Genomic DNA, 7,117 nt, shown 5'->3' with positions numbered 1-7,117 from the left:
AAAATGTTTGAAAATAGCCGATCTACAAGCTATAGCTACAATAGCCTAGGTATAGGTATAAAATAGGGCTAAAGTGGTTAATGTATGTTTTATAATATAATCATTTATATCTGAAATGTAACCAGTAACTAAAGTGTTCAAATAATTGTAGTGGAGTAAAAGTACAATATTTGCCTCTGAGATGTAGTGGAGTAGAAGTAAAAGTTTTGGAAATGGGAAATACTCCAGTAAAGAAAAAAATCCTCAAAAGTGTACTTAAGTACAGTACTTGAGTAAATGTACTAAGTTACTTTACACCACTGCATGGCAATATGCATCATGGTCTGAAATCGGAATCAAACCCTTGAGGTTAGGTTGTTAATTGATAGAGCAAAGTGGGTGCAATTTTTTTTCATATCATTTTTGTTATTGTTTTTCAGAGTTGTCATCAGAATTTTATCCTCTTTTTTTTAATTTTTTTTATAGATAGCTGATTTTGGCCTCTCTATGGTGTCCACCAGTGTCAAGTCCACCAGCAACAAAGGTGATGAAGGAGGCACTCTGGCCTACACTGCCCCAGAGGCCTTTGAACAGGAGCGCTACCGTCCTGTCCGCTCTTATGATATTTACAGGTAAACTCTTGTAGGAATGCTGTTGATATAGTCATTACATGGATCTATTATGTGAAAAACGTTTCAAACCTTTTTTTTTATTTTTAACCTATTTTTAATCAGTTACGGCATACTCCTCTGGACCATTCTTTCTGGAAATGGGGAGCCCTATCCACCAGGTAAATTATTCACTATTTCATGTGAATGTATACAGCAGCACACATACAGTAAGTATGAATGGAGTTTGAACTAAGTGGTTGTAGATGAGACTGTATCTCTCACAAGTTAAAAAGTGGAAGTACAGGAATTTCACTCACAATCAACATGCTTTATTTGTGATATCTGGTAATGAGCCTTTCAACTATCTGTTTTTATTTGTCATATTTGCTGTGTAAAGCAATGTGTACGTTTTGAGAAAAGTGCTAAACAAATACATGTATTATTATTATTTATATCCCTATGTACATAACAACCACTATACCTATGTATTCACATTTCAAACCTTAAGCATGCATGTACGCGCACACGCACAGTCGCACGCACACACACATATTTGTTCTGTATTTGTTAGGGAAAAATCGTGAAATGCTGATATTCAGGATTCTGCAGGGAGACAGACCTGCTCTTCGCGAAATTGACCAGAGCAAAGCAGATGGATTAGAAGAGCTAGTTGACCTCATGAAGAAGTGCTGGGACAAGGATCCCACTAAGAGACCCACGTTCAGAGGTGAATTTACATCCTTACACAGATGTAACGTTTTTAGGGAAAGTCATGAAATGGGAGCACACTACGAGCTTCCTGCTCAAAGTTAATTGACTTCAAACACTTCAACATGCGAGTGCTATAATGTGTCCAAAATATATTTTTGTCATGTTTTGTATATTTAAAAACGTACAAATATACGATGATATAAACACAAACGAGTATATTGTGTACACGTTATACAAATTGTAAAATGTTATTTTTTTGTGGAAAAGAAAGCCAGATTCAATGGTCTCTGAGATCGCCATGCCGGCACTTTATGTAGCTGAAAGAGGGCAGGATTCAAGCGGGGTATTGTTTTGTCGCCAAAATATATCTAAAATACTTCAGAATGATTTATACAGTAGTATCCAAATTGTACTTTCTAAACTGATTTTCACTACCAATTTTCATGCATGTAATTCATGTGAAATAATCAGACCTACTGTATATTTTAACTTGTTATGTACACGCAACATTCACGCTGGTACAGAGTTCTGGTATTTGACTTTGTCAAATGACTAAATATCTTGGTCCTGTCATGGTGGTTTTCCTTTCAGGATGCAAAGAAGTGACAGGCCGTGTTTTCTCAAAGCATCAGAAGGGAATCGAAGCTGCTGTCAAGAAAACCTTGACAAAGTTGGTAGGTACACCTTTTTCTAGCTGTGTTTTCAAACTCAGAACAACTTTAAGTAGTTTATTGATGGAAGCCCACTATAACATTTTATGAAAAAGGCCTTAATTGTGATTTCTACATCTCAGAAACATTTGTGTATTTTTCTTGCAATTGCCTACCCACAAAAATTGGAAATGAGTAATGAAGTTAAAATTGTGATAAAGAAACTCAGGCTTTATCAGTTTATTCATTGATGTATGGGTTTCTGTTCTTCTAATATGTGTTTAATGCCATTGCTCCAGGACTCAGTGAACAGACAGGAGAGTGCACAACCACCAGGTACGTAAATTAATGCAAGAACAATCTATTTAACTCCCATCCTAGGTTCCTGTAAACAGCCAACCCGATCTCCAGAGAACTAGTATACATTGCACGGATCCAGTGCACTTCATTCCGTGGATAGTCGCCTAGAAACCCTGAAATTCCGTGCATATGTACATCTCTCCCTTTGTGACAAAACCATTTCGGAGGCGCGCAGTCTCAAGGGAATTGTCGCCACGTAAGGGGCCACCGAGCGAGCTAAAGCGAGCGAGTTGCCGTCCCGAACGTTGCGACATTCCCTTGTGCCTACTCAGCGCCGTTTGAATTATGTACCGATAGGCACAGAATCGTAAATTTTGTTGTGGGGACTGCTCTGCTTCCGGGTTTTTCCGGGTTGCGACTGGTTACGCCCACCGTGGGACTCGCCGTACATATGCACGCAATTTCTGGGTTTCTAGGCGACTATCCACGGAATGAAGTGCACTGGATCCGTGCAATGTATACTAGTTCTCTGGAGATCAGGCTGAAACAGCACAATACGTGATGTGCTCATAATAGGGATGGCAATTCCACAATCCATGTGATTCTTTACTTTATTGTTGTGGATAATGACTAAATGAATCCACGTTGCTTAAAGAGGAGAAAAGGCTACGATGTCCATTTATCTTGTAACCATGAGGTTGGCCTAAATCATTTTAATTTCCTGGCAGCAGTTAGTTATTTGCCAGCATTGTGCGTGCTGTATATTCACATTATGTTCTTAAGTGATCACTATATCATTTAATTAAATGATATAGACATCAAAGCATTGGAACTACTCATGACAAACAAGTACACTTTTTTAATAGATATGAAACTACTGGTTATATTGTAAATCAGGGCTGTTGGTAGAGCATTCCACTGTGTTGAATATCACATTGAGGGGCCTCTAAAACAATGGTCGACCTTGCACTGTTTTGGAAACTTAAAAAAACATCTTGAAAATATGTGAACATTTTTTAAAGGGATTCTAGGTAACTTGAAGCCTAAAAAAAAAAAAAATATATATATATATATTTATATTGCATTTTTCCCCTCTATCAGCCACTATATAATGATTGATGCTGGGGTGTTTTCCTGCATTGAAACACAATCCTCTTTCTGAAATCTGTATTTTCCCTACTATTTATGTTTTGACATTCGGGTATCCGGGACTGTCCGGGACGTAAATGAAATGAAGTGCATGTGCGTCCGTGCGCGTCCGTGTCCGTGTGAACTGTCCTATCAGCGTCCTCGCTCAATGTTCTGTGATTGACAGAGAAGGTTGGCCAATCAGGTGGCGAGTTCGAGTGAAACCGAATGGAACCGAGTGCAGCCGACAAAAATGGAATGGGCAGCCATTTTTTTCTGACCGCTGTTTTTGGTTTTGGTTTTAAAACCCTCTCAAAGTTATTTTTTGAGGCATGGAATTTACTTTTAAGATATCGTTTGGATAGAATTTAGTTGTTTAACTTCATATATGTGGTCAATTAATCATGACAGAGCCTATTTAAAAATACAAATTCAGAGAACCGGCAGGGGCGGGCAGTGACACGTATGTATCCGAATAAAGCAACCTATTTTCGGCTTAGCCCCTTCAAATACCCCTTGCGTCATATTGGCTGGTGGTGGGGAAAATGAGCCACTGATTGGCTGAAGGGGTTGTCAGTCAACGGTACTAATCCAGCCCAGCTCTGTTTGACAACATTTTTTTTCTTTTTTTGATCTCTGAAGTTGCCTAGAACCCCTTTAATAATTTAGCAACGATTCTTCTCTTCTGGGGTCCCTTGCACAAAATCTTTTCAGATGGACACCGTTGCCGAATAGAAATCATTGAAATGGTCCATGAAAATGTTTGAGAACCACTGCTCTAAATAATGCAAAGCCAAAAGTGCCCCACTTACTTTCATAAATGCTACAAATGTCACTGTTGCCGAGACGTGACACAGAAATGGGTGATTTTTCACATTTTCCATGTGTACATGGGAAACTGGTGGTGTATCTACTTGGGAAACATGTGAGATTGTGAAGGGAGGTTCCTTATTCACACAGGGGTATTAATTTGTCCCCCAGTTTCCTCATATGCAATATCTGCCTCCAAAATTACAAAGAAAATGCAGTTTTTTATTTAGCTGGCATCAGAAAACACATTTTCCAAATGAAAAGAAAAAGAGCTGGTCAGAGTTGAAATATTTTGATGATGTCACTTACTTATTTGTAAAGGGCTCTGCAATTTTTGGGCCGGCCATCTTGACCGACAGGTTTATATCTTACCGGCCAAAGAATACATTAATCGGCTATATTATAAATAACGTGAATAACGTTATTTATAATATAATGAATTAAAATGTTCATATTGCATTTTGCATTGCTTGGCCCCCGTATTGCTACTTGCAGCTATTTATTATTATAATAATGCGTGTTTGCAGATACATGCACCCTGATAATTACACCTCGTTACGTTAGCACTGCGCTTCTTTCCACTTTATCACTAAGATACAATATGTTCCTGTTTTTATAGTTAACTAAATAATATCTATCTACTCTAGCAGCTGTGTAAAGCTTGATTTGTGCTTCACCGTATGACGGTGTTGTTGCGTATCGAAAATAGCAGACATACAAGCTCAGAACGCAGCGCCTTGCTTATTTTCAACGTGCAACACCATCGTACGACGAATAGCCTGATCTATCAGATAACTGCTGCGCACAGTAGCAGCAGTTGTGCACAGTCAGTCTATTATGTTTCTATATGGCTTATTGCGCATATTGCATATTGCTTAAAATGTTCATATTGCATTTTGCATTGCTTGGCCCCTGTATTGCTACTTGCAGCTATTTATTATTATTATTATTATTACTATTATTATTAATGTCAATATCTTGCTGTGTTGTCTTCTGTTGCAGTGAGTGGTGGAACACCTTCTGAAATAGGAAGTTCATACCGTTGGTCACCTGCGAAGATTGAACAGCTGAGAGCAGAGAAAGAGGAGAAGGTAAATACACACACAATGTAGACAGACAGACAGACAGACAGACAGACAGACATGCAATAGGTACAGAAGAATAACATCACAATAAAGACACCCTCAAACAAATGGGAATAAAGTATACAGATGCACACATTATAAAAGATTCCCGTCTGATGCAGAACATGAAAAAGAGTAGCAAGGTAAGCCTACAGTTATGACATCAGCACAGACCACAGGTGACAACAGATTAAATGTTACAATAGTCACACAACACCGTAATGCTGCTAGGTCACAGAGACTCAGTAACCGTTGCCCTGTACCTTCCTCGTTCACATCATTCTCATCATACAGTAGCAAACGTCACAAAGGACTTACAAAGCCCCTCATCCTAGGGTAGAGGAATAAGTCCTTTCTATCACTCACTTGCTCTTCAATCTCCATGTGGAGAGGGGGTGGGAGTGGTTGAAAAAGAGAGAAAGAGCTGCTATTTATTATCAACTATTAAGCACTGCATATGACTAGGGTTCCCAAACTTTTCAGCCCGCAACCCCAAAATAATGCGACCATTGGCTTGCGACCCCACCTAACCGTGGAGGTAATTTATGCACATAAACTTGCACGTTCGGTGCACATTTGTAATGTATTTTAGTATGACTTTTGACTCTAGGCCTACTACTTGTACTGTTAATAATCGTGTTAATATAGAATTCAATCAATCACATTTACAGTACCCAGGCATGCAATGCTCATTTGGTATGTTCTTGCACTCTATTTCAATGACGTGACACGCACGCGACCTACACTGCAAGTCACACAATGGACAATTGATATGCATCTAGGCTTATTCCTATGTTAATTCGCTAGGTGTGAGTCGGGAGCCTTTGAAAACTTTGTTGAGGTGCGAATTTAAAGTAGTTTTAACTCTATGCGTGTGCTCCTGGTCAAATAGGTTCCGGCACGGCGTGCAAGGCCGTCCAGTGAGCATTGCACCCCTGACAGTACCTAATGAGATGGGTAAAATGTACTATTTGTAATTTTTAGATTGAAATACATTCTGTAAAAAAAAAGAAAATTTGACCCTAACCCTAACCATTTTTTAAAAATGTATTCTTTTACCCAAAATAATTTCGCGACCCCACCATCAGTGTCCCGCGCGACCCCAACATGAACCTCCTCTTGTGTGTTTGTTGGCTAGTGAGGTGCGCCCTACCCGGACCTAGCTAGACATCATACTTCATCGGGCAGTGGTATTGCGTGCCGATAATAGCTGACATTCAAGCTCACAACCGCGTCGCGGATGCTTGGATCTTGGAGGTCTGCTATTCTCGGCCCTTCTCTGTGTGCAACACCTGGAGCATAAATTAGGCTTGATGGGCTGCAGCTGCGAGAGCAGGCTCTGGTGCCGTGATCATAGAGCGCTCCCTCTGGTCTGATGACAGCGACTGTTGGTGGGGTTTTGAGGACAACTGCTTTGAATTGCTATTATTGTTTAAATATAAACCTTGGTTTCTGTGTGTAAAGAGCGAGAGATCACAGTAAATATCCTAAGCATTCTTCCTCTACACTGGGAGAAAAACAGCATCTGAAAGTTTGATGGGATGCATTTTTACACGAGTGCAGAGACCACTTTTCATACTGTTCTCATCAGTGTGATGTTGTCTGATAAGGGGTCTATAGGGACATTCACATCACTGACCACTGGTTTTCTATGACTGCCCTCTGCTGGTGTGAAACTGTCATGACATGAGCTCACTAAAATAGAGCTTTTCTTTAAACGTCTTTCTTTCTTTCACACAATTATTTCTTCCTCTCATATGGTGTAGTTGGAGCAGGAGTTGAAGAGTCTGAAGGAACAGCTGCA

Source organism: Gymnoscopelus braueri (assembly GCF_963280865.1).
Source record: "Gymnoscopelus braueri genome assembly, chromosome: 15".
NCBI lineage: Eukaryota > Metazoa > Chordata > Actinopteri > Myctophiformes > Myctophidae > Gymnoscopelus > Gymnoscopelus braueri.
Note: the sequence above shows the minus strand (reverse complement) of the source record.